A 17,715-nucleotide genomic window follows, 5' to 3' on the forward strand; every position below is an offset into this window, starting at 1 on the left:
TGGGATATCTTTGGAACAGGGGCTTGTGGCGGCGATGAAATTCTTCTGGGGTACGACAAATAGTTTATCTATTTATATGAATTTATGGCGGTGGAAATAGGTCAAGGCCACAAGCCTAGGTGGCGCGACCACCTCATGGCCGTGCCACCTGCCCTTGTGGCTGGCTGGTGGGACCTCTCGATGATTCCCGAAGCTTGTAGTGTTTCTTGTTGCCCAAAAAATCGTATTGAATCAGCAATGTATTTTGACCTCCATAGATATTGAATTCCACTGGGCACTAAATTAATAGGTTAGTACACAAAATAATATAAATGATTCTAAAAGTATATATAAATAATAACATAAAGAATCAAACAATAAAAAATTATAGATACATTTGAGACATATCACATGTGCACTGAACACTACATAATATACGGTTATGGTTTAGATGGGGGAGGGTGAACAAACACATAAAAATACAGTCCAATTTTAGTTGGCAAGCTTTAACTTTTTTCTACCAAGTTTCCTAAAGGAACCTAAACATGCAAGTCTACAACAAAATAGAGTGCAGGAGCAAAACTTGCAAGTAAGTAGGAGTAAGGTAAAATATATTGCGACACAGCAAACCAGGTGATGTTTTCCTTAAGTTCGAACTACTGACATAATCCTACTCCTCCCTGATGAAGGTTCAGACACAAAATCTTAAGGCCACCAAGGCGTCGACAAGGTCGACCACTCAATTCCCACAAAGTCTCTTACCGACCTATGCCACCGTAGCTTGGAACCATAAAAGGTCAAAGCCACACTCATGGTTGATATGTATCCAACATATTCATATATTTTTATTTCATGCCTATTATACATCATTTTTGCAATGTTTTTATAATTTATCCTGGACTAATCTATTAATCCAGTTTCCATTTTGTGTTGTTTTTAATATTCAGGGAAATGAAATACTACATAATCAAGAAAAATTTGGAAAACTTCAGAGGTCCATAAAACCTCAGTGAAGGCACTATGCCATAGCTAGGACACCTAGGGAGGCCCCGGGGGCAGGCGCCCACTCCAGGCGCCTAGAATTCGAGAGCGCCTGGTCCCACCAAGACCCCCAGATCCTCTACCTTTGTATTAGTCATGTATATACCCCCTAACCTCTATCATATTTATCGAGCATTTGTTTGTGATATTTGTTTTTCAGCCCTGATCGGGTACCCTACCAAAGGGGGAATTCATCGCCATCCTCATCAACATCAATCATTACTAATCCTATATGAGTTGTGAGTATTCCACCCCCTGGACTACGAGTTCGTTGCAGTAGCCAATATGTAACCCCATATTGTAAAAAACAATGCCACATGAACTACCTATCATGATTTTGGTCCATCTCATGGAAATCTAGCACCGATGTTCATCATGTGATGAATTATAATTTTGTGTTTAGATTATGTTGATGAATATGTTTGATTTATAGATGCTTATTGAAAGTGCGTTAAGTCGACTAGAGGGGGGGCGAATAGGTGATTTTTATGAATTCTTCACTGAGGAATTTCAGGGTGAGGAAATTCCTAAGAGAAGAACTACTTGCAGCGGAATAAGTACTTAGATGCAAACATAACAGAACATAAGCATGGTCATCATGATGAAATGAAAACAAGCACAGAGTACAGAAAGCGTAAACACAGGATACACAGGATGAAGACAAACATACTGAAGAAATTGAACTGAGGAAATTGAGAAAGTCTTCAGTCAAAGTCTTCAAACAGATATGAACAAGCACACAACACAGTAATGAGGAAATGAAAGAGTTGAGGAAATAGAACCAGCAGGCTTGATGAAGATAATGATTTGGTAGAGCAGTTCCAACTGTTGTGACAAATGTACGTCTGGTTGGAGCGGCTAGGTATTTAAACCTGAGGACACACAGTCCCGGACACACAGTCCTCACTGTATTCTTCTTGAGCTAAGGTCAAACAGACCTCGCCCAATCACTTGTGGTAAGTCTTCAGGTGACTTCCAGACCTTCACAAACTCGTTCACTCGGCGATCCACAATTTCCTCTTGGATGCTCTAGACCATGACGCCTAACCGTCTGGAAGATTGTAGCGACCAGACCTCAAATGGTCTGTGCTACTGTGCACCAGTGTCATCCCTGGATCAGTAATGCTGACACGCACAGTACAAATGGAGGATTTATAACAGAGTAGCAATCACACACTTATTACATCGAATATCTCCGAAGAGAAATAAGTATGATAAATATGGCTTAAGGCCATCTAAATACGATAACAGCGGAAGACTTGGAAGATAAGTGAGTCCATCAACTCCAACGGCATCACTGAGTATAAGCCCACGACCTAAGGCACCTTACTCGTCGTCTGAAAAGTCTGCAACAGGAAACGTTGCAGCCCGAAACGGGTCAGCACATGGAATATGCTGGTAATGTAACACATAGAGAATAATGAACATAATAATGCTATACTACATGCATATATGGCTGGTGGAAAGCTCTATGGTTACAGTTTTGCGAAAAGCCAATTTTTCCCTACTGCAAAGGAATAAATTTTATTTAACTATCATGGTGGTTGTTGAACATTGAGATGGTTGAGAGCATCTCAATCCCAATTAAGTAACATCATTAAACCCAACAAAATTAATTAAAGTAACATGATGAGATTCACATGATAATCCAAGTACTAGATACTCAAGTTGTCCATAACCGGGGACACGGCTAACCATGATTAGTTTGTACACTCTGCAGAGGTTTGTGCACTTTTCCCCACAAGACTCGATCGCCTCCGCTTGATTCTCGCACTACATGATGTTTGAGAAACGGATGACCGAGACACAGTCTTTCAGAAGTGCTTGCACCTTACGTATGGGTAGACAGTTACACCTACTTTCTCCTACATCTGCTAGTCTACCACTGTAAGAGTTCACACAACTTAATCAACTATGCTAGAGCCCATAATAGCTTGCGGCTGCACACGGAAGTTTCTAGCATGAATAATCTTATGATCCCTTTGAACCTGGGTGGCAGTCCAAAAGAAAAACAGGCAATCCTGGAATACCCAGGTACCTCAATCCACCCAGATGTGAGTTTTAGTTGCCACCTTAAGTGAACCATTATTAACAATCTCACATCTTTCATGAATATCTCTCAAAACCCAATCCATGTCTACGAGCATAGCATGGCAATATAATAGCAACGTGGAAGTAACTCCCAAGGGTTTGATAATAAACAGGGCAATAGGTACTACCTCAACTACTTCCCAATTTCCACAGTTTAATTACATCCTAATCATGCAATGTTTGAGGAATAGATCTAATGCAATAAAAAGTGGGTATGGAAGGTATGATCAAAGTGTTACTTGCCTTGCTGATGATCCGCGAAACCTAGCGATTCGAAGTAACAAGCGGCGCACTCCGGGTACTCTATCGCAAACAAACAAGCAAACAATAAGTACTCATCTAATGCACATGTAAAACTCGAATGAAAGATCCAACCAGAAAGTTCAACTTAAGAACTCCGGTTCGCAAAAAGAATCAACTCGAACGAAGCAACGAAAATCAAACGGCGAAAGAAACAAGCTTCGTTTACTAATCTGGATCTAGGTCAAATTTTACAGTAGCAAAAACTTGTTTGAGTAGGTTAAACGGAAAGAGAATTTCGAGACGAAACTCCAGGCGCTTGAATCGCCTGATTCCGATAAACGAGCGAAAAGTTAAACGAAAATGAAGATCCGATCAGAAATCGAGATCTGAAATAATCAGGAAAAATCTGACGAAAAAGAAAAACTGACGAACGGTTAAAGAACGGACGTTCGTTAACAGAGAAAATCCGACGAACACGTTCGTTGAAACGAACGGGTCGGTGAACGTTCACTAAATAATAAAACCGAAGAAAATAAACCGATCTAGGGTTTTTTTAAAAACGAACGGTATTTTTTCAGAAAACCGGCAAACGGCATCGGGACGATACCTCGTCGGGACGGGCTCCGGCGGGTTTGGCGGGCTCCGGCGGGGTCCGGCGAGGGGGCGGCGAGGTGCGGCGGAGTGCGGCGGGGCTTGGGGCGGCGAGGGGGCGGCGAACGGCGGCGGCCTTCGGGCGGCGGGGCTTCGGCTCCGGCGGGCTCGGCTCGGGGCGGGGTCGGCGGGTACGGGGTGAAGGGGGGGCGGCAGCGGTATATAAGGAGGGGGGCCTGCTTGGACGAGGGGAAAGGCGGCGGCGGCGGCGTCCGAGCCGGACACGGCGGCAGCGGGCGGCGTGCGCGCGGAGGAGACGCGGGGATGGGTCGGTGGCTCGGCTGGGCCTCGGCCCGGTCGGGCGCGGCGCGAATATATATATATTTTTAAAACATTCCGCCGAGAAAAATTCATAGAAAAATAAATAAAAATCCAAAAAAGATAAAACAAAATTTCCCCGTCTAGTTAAAATAATTAGAACAGGGTGAACATTTTTTTGACACAAAAATGCAGTTTTGAAAACATGCAATTTTTTTAATGCAATTAAAATTGCAAATAAAATCCGAATAAAATCCAATAAATGATTTTAATATTTTTCCTCCAATATTTCAATTGTTTTGGAGAAGTCTTATTTTCTCCTCTCATTAAATTTTAAATGAAATATTTTTCCGGAGAGAAAATAATTAAAACCAAAATCCTCGTTTTATTATTTGATGAAAATCAAATATGAAAAATTCGAGAAAATCCCCAACTCTCTCCGAGGGTCCTTGAGTTGCTTAGGATTTATCGAGGATTTGTCAGAAATGCAATAAAATTATGATATGCAATGATGATCTATGTATAACATTCCAAATTGAAAATTTGGGATGTTACAAAGATGCACAGTCTTCAAAGGTAACAAGCGTCAGATCCACGCAGGATCAATCTATTCAGTGATGCTCAATCACTTTGGGTTTGTAGGTGTTTGGGTTTGGGTTTTCCTCACTTGATGATTTTTGCTCAAAGTCCTCGGAGGATGGGATGCTCTCAAATGACGTGTCAGTTTCTCTCGGAGCAGCCAACCAGCTAGTGGTTGTAGGGGGTGGCTATTTATAGCCTAGGGAGCAGACCGACATGATAAGACATAAATGCCCTTCAATTAATATGGCCGTTAGGTGGGTAGATATTTTGGGACTGCTGGCACGTAGCACAGCAACGGCCGAAAATTTGACTATCAAATTCCTTAGGGCTATCATGTTCCTCACTTGTAGGCAATCCGCACTGGTGAATTCCTAACTCCTCAGTCAGAACAAATTCCTCAGAGACCAAAAGAACTTCATCTCTGTCACTGAAGAAAATGACTGAACTGTATAAAATTTCCAATGGCTTCACTCAAAGGGATTGGTAGGTGTAGGATTTTGAGTTGAGCATGACTTGGAAAATTTTCCTTCGTATTTCCTCGACCCCCTTTAATAGTACGGTCTTTCCTATGACTCAAGAAAGAGAAAATGAAACTACGAAAACAAAAGTCTTCACGCCTCATGTTCCTCGCATGAAATCCAAGTCTTCAAGGTCACACCAATTTCTTCACTTTCAAAGTCTTCAGAAAGTCTTCAGAAATCCAAAGTCTTCAGTCGAAGACATTCATTTTTAGGGGTCGCCTTTCTCAGTAAACATCAAACTTCTCATAGACTTATAGACATGTGTACACTCACAAACGCATCAGTCCCTTAACCTATAAGCCTTCAATACACCAAAATCACTAAGGGGCACTAGATGCACTTACACTTATCTGTATCTGATTATTTATCTTCTCTTGGTCATCTTAGATGTGTAATCATTAGAGGTAGTGGTGTGCATTAGCTGGATTAAATCTTGCAAGTAAGCCGCCATGGTGACATTAAATGAAAAAGGCTTCTATTGTATTATTATCACTAAATAAAATTGTGCAATCAATAGTATGTCATCTATCTTAAGTCAATTATTCATTTTGTACTTAATACTAGGATGATGCAGATATAATCTTGATCAAAGAGTGAATTAATAGCAATAGATGCAAAGAGGATATCAGTCTATAGATTTATGGACATACTACCTTAATAAGATCAACACATTAGACACAATGTACATGTATACGATCAACACATTAGGCACAATCTACCCTGAGGTTATTCCATCGCCCACCCTGACCATGCTCATAGATGGCCTTGTATGCAACACACTTTGGAGAATACAAAACTGTTGATGCATTTTTTATAGCAATGCTTGTTTAGTGGTTATCTTTTCAGCCTTTCATACAAAGTCTTGCTGGCAGTGCACTAGAAATGATCTTGTTATGTTGAGTATTACTTATGTGTAAATAAATGTTTTGCTTAATTTTAGTGGTTGTTGCCAACCTCACTATTCGAATGTTAATGTAATTGGTTTCAATATTGCCTTTCTTTGTATTGGTGTAGTTGGGCCAAATATTAGCTTCAACAGATTTTTGATCTTGTCTCATCATAATCAGTGATCACCAATAAATGATCTAAACTTCCTCAATATAGAGGGGGTTGCTGATGGGGTCACCTACTACTGGTACGGTCAAGGACCTGACATCTAGGGCCCACCTGGGGTCCCACACCATCATTGGTAGGTCCCTGAACCATGGATGCATTCAGATGCGTATGACAAGAAGTCGACTTGGACACACCAACGACACTCGGACGTCTTCCCTCTAGGCGACTCAGCCACCACCACTCGGACAAGGAAGACAAAAGGGTGACACGGGAGCTGCAATGGTCGAGTAGTCTTAAGTTAGGCTTTAAGCATATTCATGGCTACCGTTACCTATAACTGCTATAGTTATGGCTCTTAAACCAACCTTGTAACGTGGGAGTAAAGAGGTTGCGGCGCACTCTATATAAGCTGCCCTCTTCCTCCTGGGCAAGGGTTCAACATACATTGTAATCATACCCCCAAGAGAAATCAAGCCTCCGGGATGATACGTAGGGCTATTACCATCTCTGAGAGGGGCCCGAACTCGTAAAAACCGAGTGCCACACCTGCGTCGTAGCTAGGCTTTGCCGCTTGTTCGTACCCCTAGTACTCATTATCAGGATCATTGCCTCAAAAATTGGCGCCCACCGTGGGGCTGCGCATCTAGCGTTTGTCCGCAGCAGGTGGAATTCATCATCGACATCATGACTCTCAGAGACGAAATCCATTTTGGGGCCCTCAGCTTCATTGCCAATGATTCAGTGTGGCTCCAAGCCCCGTTGGACGTGGAGTTGCTACCTGTCTGGGGCGCAGCGCACTTCTGCGCGTCTTCATACAGAGTCCTTCTCCACCAGCCTTCGGTTCCGTATCGAGTGGCTCCCCTATTTCCCGCTGGTCGCCGTCGCAAGTGCTCTGGGCACTCACGGTTCCAGCGCTGGATCAAGCACGCCACGATAAGCCAAGTGGCGGCACTCGAACCAGACGAGCCCACCCTTGACCTTTTCGGCTGCCTCCATGAGGACTCCACCAATGAGTCTGAGTGCGAGAACATTGAGTTCACGACCGAGGTTCTCGTGGCCGGGACGGAGCAATACATTCCTCCTAGATGCACGGGCCCCCATGATGGGAACGCGGGCCCCTCGCGCGGGAACAATGTCGACGACCAGGGAAATGGTCGTTCTCCCCTCCATGAGCCGTATGTCCCCTAGGCTCTCACCTGGGAGCAGAGCGATGAGCTTTGATGGAGGAACGAATAGGCTCTGCGCACCCCTATTACTGGGATGACTCCCGAGGCTATCACCATGGAGGCAGTGCGTTTGGCCAGCTTGGCCGAGCGTCACCGCCTAAAGCGGCTGCAGAAGGAGTTGGACGACCACGCTCGACAGTAGCCCAGCTCCAGTCAGCACAAGCGCCAGTTGTTCCTGAGAGTCCAACTACCGGGTGCTCAACACCCGCTGCAGAACTTAGCGGCGGCGATCAGGATCGCATATTCCATTCAGCCTTCCAGCTCCACGGCTGGAGAAGGTATCCGCCAGATCCGTGCTCTCGTGAAGACGGTTTGTCAGAGAATGCAGCGGTGTTACAGTCGCGGGATCAGATCCATAGCGCGCCAGTCCGCATTGAAATGGTCCAGTCGGCTCACAGCCCACTTGGCTCTAGGAGGCGTTGGAGATCGCCCCCCTCGAGATATCTGTACGGCGTCGGAGACATGATCAGGTCACTCCGCCCCGGCGGCATGACGAGTACGATTGCACTCAGATGCCCCCTCCATGGTACCTTACATACGGGCACCAGCCTTATGATGATAGGCATACGCGTGAAGCCGATCGGAGGCCGAGTCCTCCACGGCGTCCGGATGGCTTTTGCGACCCACAGTTCAACGTGATCTCCGTCCTCGCTTAGAATCTGGTCGACAGGGTTCAAGCTCTACGGGAGGGCCAGGACATCGATGTTCCGACTGGGTCCGCACCTTCAGGGCCTGAGTGTTTCAGCCAATACATCTATGCTACTGACATCCCGAACAACTTCAGGTTGGCGACGGGGATCAGCAACTTTACTGGCGAGTCGAAGTCAGAAATTTGGTTGGAGGATTACCTAGTGGCTGTCAAGATCGATGGCAGCAATGACAGCATAGCCATGAATCATCTGCCATTGATGCTCGAAGGGTCAGCTGGAGCCGGGCTCAACCAGCTATCACCCGGCAGTATATACTGTTGGGGTGACCTAGCCTGAGTCTTCGTCAATAAATTTGAGGGCACGTACAAGCGACCGGGTGGGTTGGCCGAGCTTGAACGTTGCATGCAGAAGCACAATGAAACTCTCCGAGAGTACATGTAGTGGTGGAGCACCCTAAACAATGATGACCCACAAGTATAGGGGATCAATCGCAGTCCTTTCGATAAGTAAGAGTGTCGAACCCAACAAGGAGCAGAAGGAAATGATAAGCGGTTTTTAGCAAGGTAAAGTCTGCAAGCACTGAAATTGTCGGTAACAAGTTGTTTGATAGCAAGAAAATTTGTAACGAGCAAGTAATAGTAACAGTAAATAAAGTGCAGCAAGGTAGCCCAATCCTTTTTTGGCAAAGGACAGACCAAAACGGGTTCTTATAATAAGCAAAGCGTTCTTGAGGGTGCACCGGAATTTCACCATGCTACTTTCATCATTTTGGTTCAATTTGTGTTTGCTACTTTGATAATTTGATATGTGGGTGGACTGGTGCTTAGGTGTTGTTCTTACTTGAACAAACCTCCTACTTATGATTAACCCCCTCGCAAGCATCTGCAACTCCAAGAAAAGTATTAAGATAAAAATCTAACCATATCATTAAACTTTTGGATCCAATTCGATCGGTCCCTTACGAAGTAGCGCATAAACTAGGGTTTAAGCTTCTGTCACTCTAGCAACCCATCATATAATAACTACTCCATAATGCATTCCCTTAGGCCCAAATATGGTGAAGTGCCATGTAGTCGACGTTCACATGACACCACTAAGGGAATCAGAACATACATATCATCAAAATATCGAACACATATCAAGTTCACATGATTACTTTCAACATGACTTCCCCGTGACCTCAAGAACAAACATAACTACTCACAAATGATAATCATGCTCAATATCAGAGGGGTATTAAATGGCATAATGGATCTGAACATACGATCTTCCACCAAATAAACCATATAGTAATCAACTACAAGATGTAATCAACACTACTAGTCACCCACAAGTACCAATCTAAGGTTCCGGTACAAAGATTGAACACACGAGATGAACTAGGGTTTGAGAGGAGATGGTGTTGTTGAAGATGTTTATGGATATGGCCCTCCCAAAGATGAGAGGGTTGTTGGTGATGACGATGACTTCCCCCCTCCGGGAAGGATGTTCCCCCGGCGGAATCGCTCCGCCGGGGGGCATAAGTGCTCCTGCCCAAGTTCCGCCTCGAGACGGTGGAGCTTCGTCCTGAAAGTCCTCCTCTTATTTTTCTAGGTCAAGATTACCTATATACCAGAAGATGGGCACCAGAGGTGGGCCGAGGAGGGCACAACCCACCAGGGCATGCCCGGGGGGCCTGGCGCGCCCAGGTGGGTTGTGCCCACCTGGTGGGCCCCCTCGAGTAGTTATTTGCTCCAGTATTTTTTATATATTGCAAAACAATTCTCCGTAAATTTTCGTCTCATTTGGAGATGTGTAGAATAGGTAACTCTAACGTAGCTTTTTCAGGTCCAGAATTCCAGCTGCTGGCATTCTCCCTCTTTGTGTAAACCATGCATATTATGAGGGAAAAGGCACTATAATTACTCCATAAAGCATTATTATGCGTAAAAACATTATAAATAACAGTAGGAAAACATGATGCAAAATGGACGTATCACACAACACAGTGGAGAATGTCTCCGAGCATCACGCGATCTGCGCCTTCAAAGCCGGTATCCGATATCGAGAGTTGAGCCTAAAATTCGGTTGGACTGAGATCCTGACTATCAGTCAGGCGATGGAAATAGCTAGTCGGTATGCCAATGTAGAAGAGGAGGGCCGACTGAGGAGCAGTAAAGGCCGGTCTAGAGACGCAAATCAGTCGGGCAATAACACCGGCAAGAAGCAGAAACGGAAGGCCGAGGCGGTCGAAAACACCAAGGTTGCGGCCCTGGCCGGCCAAGGCAAACGCAAAGGTCAGCTGAAGTAGGAAAAGGAATGGGCAGGCAAGAAGAAAGTCGCTCCAAAGAGTGACATCCGAGGTTGTCCGAATCGCGATTCTATTATACGATTCTACGACTTTACGATCCAAACTAATCACTGTGATTCTATGATTTTAGTTCTTAGAATCTACATTTCTACGATCCTGATAGTGAAGATTCTACGATTTGCGATCCTACCATCGAAGCACCGATCCGATTCAAAATCACGATTCTGACAACCTGACATCCTCGACCAGCCCTGCCAGATGCACACGAAAAAAGATGAAGATAGCAACCTGATTCTGCCGAAGCATACCACTCGGGAGTGTCAGCTTCTGAAGAAAGAGATGTGGCAAGACCCCTCAGAGGGCAAAGGCACGTCCGGGTACCCTAATGTCGAGAAGGTCCTGATGATCTTTGCTGATGTCGAAAGCAAGAGCTGACTGAAGGTTATTAACAGAGAAGTCAATATGTAGTTCCACTATTGCGAAATACCTTGACTGGGCTAACACGTCCGTCACCTTCGATCAATCGGATCACCCGGCCCGCATATTGACCTCCGGGCAGCAGGCTTTGGTGGTCGACCTCGCTTAGGAGGAGTCAGACTGCGCAAGGTCCTCATGGACGGCGGCAGCGAGCTGAATATGATTTACACCGATACCTTGGAGGCAATGGGCATCCTGATACGTCTCCAACGTATCTATAATTTTTGCTTGTTCCATGTTGTTATATTATCATTCTTGAATGTTTTATATTCATTTTATAGCAACTTTATATCATTTTTTGGAACTAACCTATTGACATAGTGCCAAGTGCCAGCTGCTTTTTTGCTTGTTTTTTTACTTCACAGAATATCAGTACCAAACGGAGTCCAAACGCAGCGAAACTTTTTGGAGATTGTTTCTGGACCAGAAGACACCATGAGGACCAAGAAAGAACCTAGGGGAGGCCCGTGGGGACCACATCCCACCAGGGCGCGCCTAGGGGGGTTGTGGGGACCACGGGGGTCTCCTCCAGCACCTCTTTGCCCTATAAATTCCAAAATATTCCAAAAACCCCAGGGGAGTCGACGAAACACAATTCCAGCCGCCGCAAGTTCCAAAACCACGAGATCCAATCTAACACCATCACGGAGGGGTTCATCATCCTCATCGGTGCCTCTCTGATGATGCGTGAGTAGTCCACCATAGACCTAAGGGTTCGTAGGAAGTAGCTAGATGGCTTCTTCTCTCTTTTTGATTCTTAATACAATGGTCTCTTGGAGATCTATTTGATGCAACTGTTTTTGCGGTGTGTTTGTTGGGATCTGATGAACTTTGAGTTTATGATCAGATCAATACCCATGAATATTATTTGAGTCTTCTTTGATCTCTCATATGCATGATTATTTATAGCCTCGTATTTCTTCTTCGAATCTTTGGTTTAGTTAGGCCAACTAGATCGATATTTCTTGCCATGGGAAGAGGTGCTTTGTGATTGGTTCGATCTTGCAGTGTTCTTTCCCAGTGACAGAAGGGGCAGCAAGACACACATGTATCGTTGCTATCAAGGATAACAAGGTGAGGGCTATTCCTACATGAATAGATCTCATCTACATCATGTCATCATTCTTATTGCATTACTCCATTTCTCCATGAACTTAATACGCTAGATGCATGCTGGATAGCAGTTGATGTGTGGAGTAATAGTAGTAGATGCAGGCAGGAGTCGGTCCACTAATCTTGGACGTGATGCCTATATATTGATCATTGCCTAGGATATCATCATAATTATTTGTTCTTCTATCAATTGCCCAACAGCAATTTGTTTACCCACCGTGTGCTATTTCTCGAGAGAAGCCACTAGTGAAATCTACGGCCCCCGAGTCTATCTTTTGTCATATTTGCTTTCCGATCTATTATTTGCCACTTTTAGTTTTAGATCTATTATTCCAAAAACCCAAAAATACCTTATGTACTTTTTTATTACTTATTTTATTTCGCGTTTTATCGAGAGCCATTTATCCAATCTACCACAAATTTATCTATCTTTTTACCGTAGAGGATTGACATGCCCTCTTACGCGGCGGGTTGCAAGGATTTATTCTTTGTGTGCAGGTACCATTTACATAGTGTTGCTTGGTTCTCCTACTAGATTGATACCTTGATTTCAAAACTGAGGTAAATACTTACCGTAGCTGTACTACATCATCCCTTCCTCTTTGGGGAAATACGGATGCAGTTTCAAGCGACATCACATCCCGATGTCCCGACTGAGCAAGAGCAGCATGCAGTTCCATGGGGTCATCCCCGGGAACAAAGCCATGTCACTCGGTCAGACCATCCTCGATGTCATACCCGGCGGCGAGAAAAACTTCAGAAAGGAGAGATTGACCTTCGAGGTGGTGGACTTCCAGAGTGCCTACCACGCCATCCTGGGTAGGTCTGCCTACACACGTTTCATGGCAAGACCATGTTATGTGTATCTTAAGCTTAAGATGCCAGAACCGAATGGTGTGATCACCGTCACAGGGAACCGGAAGCTGGGCGAAGAGTGCCTGCAGAATGCCTCCTAGATTGCCGACAAGCAGATGGAGATGGCGGATTTGGACGAGTACAAGAAGGCCGTGGATTCGAGTGATCTGCTGAAGTCCAAGAAGCCCACTATGGAATCCACTTTCTAGTCGGCTAGCAAAACGATGCAGGTTCGCGTCCATGCTGAGGACCCGAATGCTGCCCCAACCAACATTTCCACCATGCTTGATAGCAAATAGGAAGGCGAGCTCGTCCAGTTCCCCTGTGAGAACTTGGACATTTTCACATCGAAGCCTGCTGACATGCTGGGTGTTCCCAGGGAACTGCCTGAGCATCGACTCCGCGTCGACCCAAAGATGAAGCCTGCCAAAGAGCACCTCTGATACTCTTCCACCGAGAAGCGCAAGGCAATTGACGAGGAGATTGCACCAATCCGAGTGGCTCACCAATGTCGTCATGGTGCAGAAGAAGAATAACTCCCTCTGAATGTGCATCGACTTCAAGCACATCAATCGGGCCTGTCCGAAGGATCATTTTCCTCTCCCCCGCATAGATAATATTGTAGACTCTACTGCAAGGTGTGAGCGATTATCGTTTTTGGATGCGTACTCCGGGTACCACCAAATCCGAATGTATGGCCCAGATGAAATAAAAACGGCATTCATCACCCCATTCGGGTGTTTTTTGTTATATCACGATGCCATTTGGACTGAAAATATGCTTCGAAAGCGACTTTCTAGCATATGATCCAGAAGTGCTTGCAAAGGCAGATCAGTCGAAACATTGAGGCATACATGGACAACATCATGGTCAAGTCCAACAAAGGTTCCGACCTCCCGACCGACCTCGCCGAGACGTTCGTGAACATGTGCCGATTTGGAATAAAACTCAATCCGTCCAAGTGCACTTTCGGGGTTCTTGCCGGAAAGTTACTCGGTTTCGTCATTTCTGAACGAGGGATTGACGCTAAACCCGAGAAGATCGTCGCTATAGTCTGAATGAAACAACCTGGGCATCTACATGACGTACAAAAAACTCACAGGCTATCTAGCAGCCTTGAGAAGATTCATTTCACAACTCAATGAAAAAGACCCGCGCTTTACTGACTCATGAAGAAATCCGACAAGTTCGAGTGGACACCTGAAGTGCAGGCAGCGTTCCAAGAACTCAAAGCCCTTCTCTCCACCCAGCCGGTGCTTGATGCTCCGGGAAGCCAAGAGCCTTTTACTCTTGTACATCACGGCCACAAGCCAAGTGGTTAGCACCTTGCTCACTGTGGAGCACAAGGAGCAAGGCAAATCCTTCAAGACTCAACGACCAGTCTACTATATTTCAGAGGTCTTGACTCCCTCCAAGCAAATGTACCCACACTACCAGAAGTTGGTGTACGGGATCTATCTCACTGCGAAGAAGGTGGCTCATTACTTCCAAGAGCACTTGGTCACGGTGATCAGTGACGCTCCCTTGTCAAAGATCATGAATAAAAGAGATGTCACCAGCCGAGTGGCCAAATGGGCCATTTAGCTACTCCCATGGACATCAAGTTTGAAGCCAAGAAGGCCATCAAGTCGCAAGCCCTAGTGGATTTCCCAGCTTAGTGGATCGAGCAGGAGCAGCCTGCTCTGAGTCGCCGCGAGCACTGGACAATGTTCTTCGATGGCTCCAAGATGCTTAATGGCTCGGCGGCTGGACTGGTCCTAGTGTCCCCTAAGGGCGACCGACTCAGCTACTTGCTTCAGATTCACTTTGATTCGTCCAACAATGAGGTGGAGTATGAGGCTCTCCTTTATGGGTTGCGCATGGCGATCTCTCTTGGCATCCGCCGACTGATGGTCTACGGTGACTCAAACCTGGTGGTGAACCAAGTGATGAATTAGTGGGATATCTAGAGTCCAGCAATGACAAGCTACTGCAGTGCCGTCAGAAAGTTGGAGAAGAACTTTGAAGGACTGGAGTTGCACCACGTCCCGCGACTCAAAAAACCAGGCAGCCAGTGACTTGGCCAAGATTGGCTCCACTCGGAAAGCAGTTCTGAAGATTTTTTTCCAGGAGCACCTACACTCGCCCACGATCAAGGAAGATCCGTTCGTGGAAGAGCCCCCGCAACAAGTTGGTCCATCTAATCTGACTGAAGTTGACATTCCCGTAGTGATCGACTTGGTTCAAGAAATACTAGTAATCACTCCCGAGTGGACCGAGCCCTATATTGCGTATCTGCTCAGGCAGGAGCTCCCGGAAGATGAAGTGGGGGCTCACCAGATCGTTCGCCGATCAAAGGCCTTCAATGTTATGGAGGATCAACTCTACAAGAAGAGCACCTCCGGCGTCACGCAGCGTTGCATCTCGCCAGAGAAAGGGCAACAAATTCTGCAAGAGATTCACTCGGGAACCTGTGGGCATCAAGCATCCTCTCTGACGCTGGTCACCAAGGCGTTTCGGGCAGGCTTCTGCTGGCCCAGAGCCAACGAGGCGGCCCGAGACATACTGGACCAATGCGTCGGGTGCCAATTCTACGTGAACCAGTCGCACAAGCCACCATCCGCGCTGAAGACGATCTCGCTCACATGGCCATTCGCCGTTTGGGGACTCAACATGATCGGCCCACTCCGGACCGAGGGTAGTGGATTCATTCATTTGCTGGTGGCAGTGGACAAGTTTAACAAGTGGATTGAAGTGAAACCCATAAAGAAGCTGGACTCGCCGGCTGCCATCAAGTTCATCAAATAAATAATCTTCAGATTTGCAGTCCCCCATAGCATTATCACAGACAATGGATCAAACTTTTACTCAGACGAGTTTCGCGAGTTCTGCTACTCCCAGGGCACTCGGATCGACTACGCCTCTATAGCTCACCCGCAGTCGAATGGACAAGCAAAACAGACGAATGGGATGATACTCCAAGGGCTGAAGTCACAGCTCATGCGTGACCCAAAGCATGTTGTTTGATCCTGGGTTACCGAGCCACCATCAGTCCTTTGGGGCTTGCAGACGACCCTGAATCATTCCACATATCATACTCCTTTCTTCATGGTGTATGGCTCGGAGGCCGTTCTGCCGAGTGACTTGCTCCACAACTCCCCCTAGTAGACCTATATTCAGAAGCAGAAGTTGAAGAAGCATGTCAAGATGGCCTCGACCTCCTTGAGGAAGAGTGCGAGCTAGCACTCATCAGGTCGACTGCATACTAGCAGGATCTACGCCGTTATCACGACATGCATGTCAAAGGGCGGGCCTTCCAGGAAGGCGACCTGGTTCTCCAAATGGATCAGTAGAAGCCTCATAAGTTGGCGCCTCCGTGGCAAGGATACTTTGTGATATCAAAGGTCCTGAATAATGGGGCCTATCGGCTCTACAACTTTAGCAAAAACATAGAAGAGCCCCGAGCTTGGAATGCGGATCCGCTTCGCAAGTTTTTCACTTAGAATAAGTTTTTCATTGTAATAGCTTCCCGAGTGGAATTAGATGAATAAAAGTATTATTTTTCCTGTATATCATCTAATTTGGCCCGGTGCCATGTGACCACTCCGGTGACTAACAACATTCGAAAGCTAACAAACTCCCAGCTGGTGAACTGACTTAGCTGTGAACCAGATTTCGCCTAAGTTGAACACTATCCGAGTGCGAACATAGTCGACACTCGGGGGCTTAGCTACGCAGACTTTGCCTAAGTAAAAAACTATCCCAGTGCGGACATGCTCTATACTCGGGGGCTTAGCTGCAAACCAGATTTCGCCTAAGTTCAAAACTATCCGAGTGTGGACATGCTCCACACTCAGGGGATTAGCTGCAAACCAGGCTTTGCCTAAGTTAAAAACCGCCTAAGTGTGGACATGCTCCACACTCGGGAGCTTAGCCACGAACCAGATTTCCTCTAAGTTCAAAACTATCCGAGTGCGGACATGCTCCACACTCAGGGGCTTAGCTGCAAACCAGGCTTCTCCTTAGTTCAAAACTATCTGGGTGTGGACATGCTCCACACTCGAGGGCTTAGCCGTGAACCAAATTTCGTCAAAGTTAAACACTATCCAAGTTCAGACATGCTCCACACTCGGGGGCTTAGCCGCGAACCAGAATTCGCCTAAGTTGAAAGCACGTCAGCAAATAAAAATCCAGTCTTCTGATTGAGAACTTCGATCTTTTCGAGTGTTCAAAAGCAAACGCAAAATATATGAGCCCGAAGCTCGTCAAAGTTTAACGGTTACAACAACCACCCGTCATTCCGGGGCAAATTCATTCAAAGAAGGTTTTCACGCATCATCATGCGGGCTGGCCGGCTCGACGAAGGTGTCTAGATTAATGCCGTCGGCGATCCTCGTGGCAGCTTCGACGAACGTCTCCATGAAATCCTCGAACTTGAACCGTTTGTTGTTAACAACTCGGAGATCTTTAGCTTCTCCTCGTCCACATCCTTGAAGTGGACGCGAACAAGTGATAGGGCCACATTGGCGCCACACCGAGCTGCCGACTTCTTCCAAGACTGCACTCGATGAGGTATCTCGTTCAGGCGGGTCATCAAAGCCTCCAGATCGCTCTGGAAAGTCTTCACCATCGCATCCCTCAGGCGGATGATGTAGCCCAAGGAATTGTCCAGATGGTCCTCCAATCGAAGTAGGGCCAGTGCA

The sequence above is a fragment of the Aegilops tauschii genome, chromosome 1 (genome assembly GCF_002575655.3).
Source record: "Aegilops tauschii subsp. strangulata cultivar AL8/78 chromosome 1, Aet v6.0, whole genome shotgun sequence".
NCBI classification, from domain to species: Eukaryota; Viridiplantae; Streptophyta; class Magnoliopsida; order Poales; family Poaceae; genus Aegilops; species Aegilops tauschii.